Source organism: Sinocyclocheilus anshuiensis, unplaced genomic scaffold, assembly GCF_001515605.1.
Source record: "Sinocyclocheilus anshuiensis isolate Anshui unplaced genomic scaffold, SAMN03320099.WGS_v1.1 scaffold1142, whole genome shotgun sequence".
Taxonomy (NCBI): domain Eukaryota; kingdom Metazoa; phylum Chordata; class Actinopteri; order Cypriniformes; family Cyprinidae; genus Sinocyclocheilus; species Sinocyclocheilus anshuiensis.
Genome location: NW_015536577.1, coordinates 898,438 through 898,810, shown reverse-complemented (window position 1 = coordinate 898,810; position 373 = coordinate 898,438). Strand labels below are relative to the sequence as shown.

Genomic DNA, 373 nt, shown 5'->3' with positions numbered 1-373 from the left:
ATGCGTTTTCACTTTTTTAATTTTAGTCAGTGTGTAGTGTGTATGTTTGGGCATTAAAAAGATCTAGAAAGTTACAAATCTCAAAGTCCACTCCAAAGGGAGATATTTAGTTTTTTAAAAATTCCTTTTCGAGAACTACAACGAACGGCTCATTTGGACTACAGCGTTTGTTTTCCGGGCGTTGTGATATCACAAAGAGGCTCATTAGAATTCCATTACAAATAATTCCCGCCTACAGAAATTCAAATGGCTGGGGGGTGGGGGGGGGTGAGGTTGTGGTTAGAACGCTTGGTTGAGTGCATCAGGCGAGACGATGAAGGCTGCTGCATGCTGCAGAGTTAGTGCATCAGAGAAAACGAAGAAGAGCTGCTGT

At 42.4% G+C, this 373-nt stretch overlaps 1 pseudogene; it reads left to right on the top strand.

Moving 5' to 3' along the window:
* LOC107702628 (NACHT, LRR and PYD domains-containing protein 12-like) overlaps positions 1-373 on the top strand; it is an 18,615-nt pseudogene that overhangs the window by 7,629 nt on the left and 10,613 nt on the right.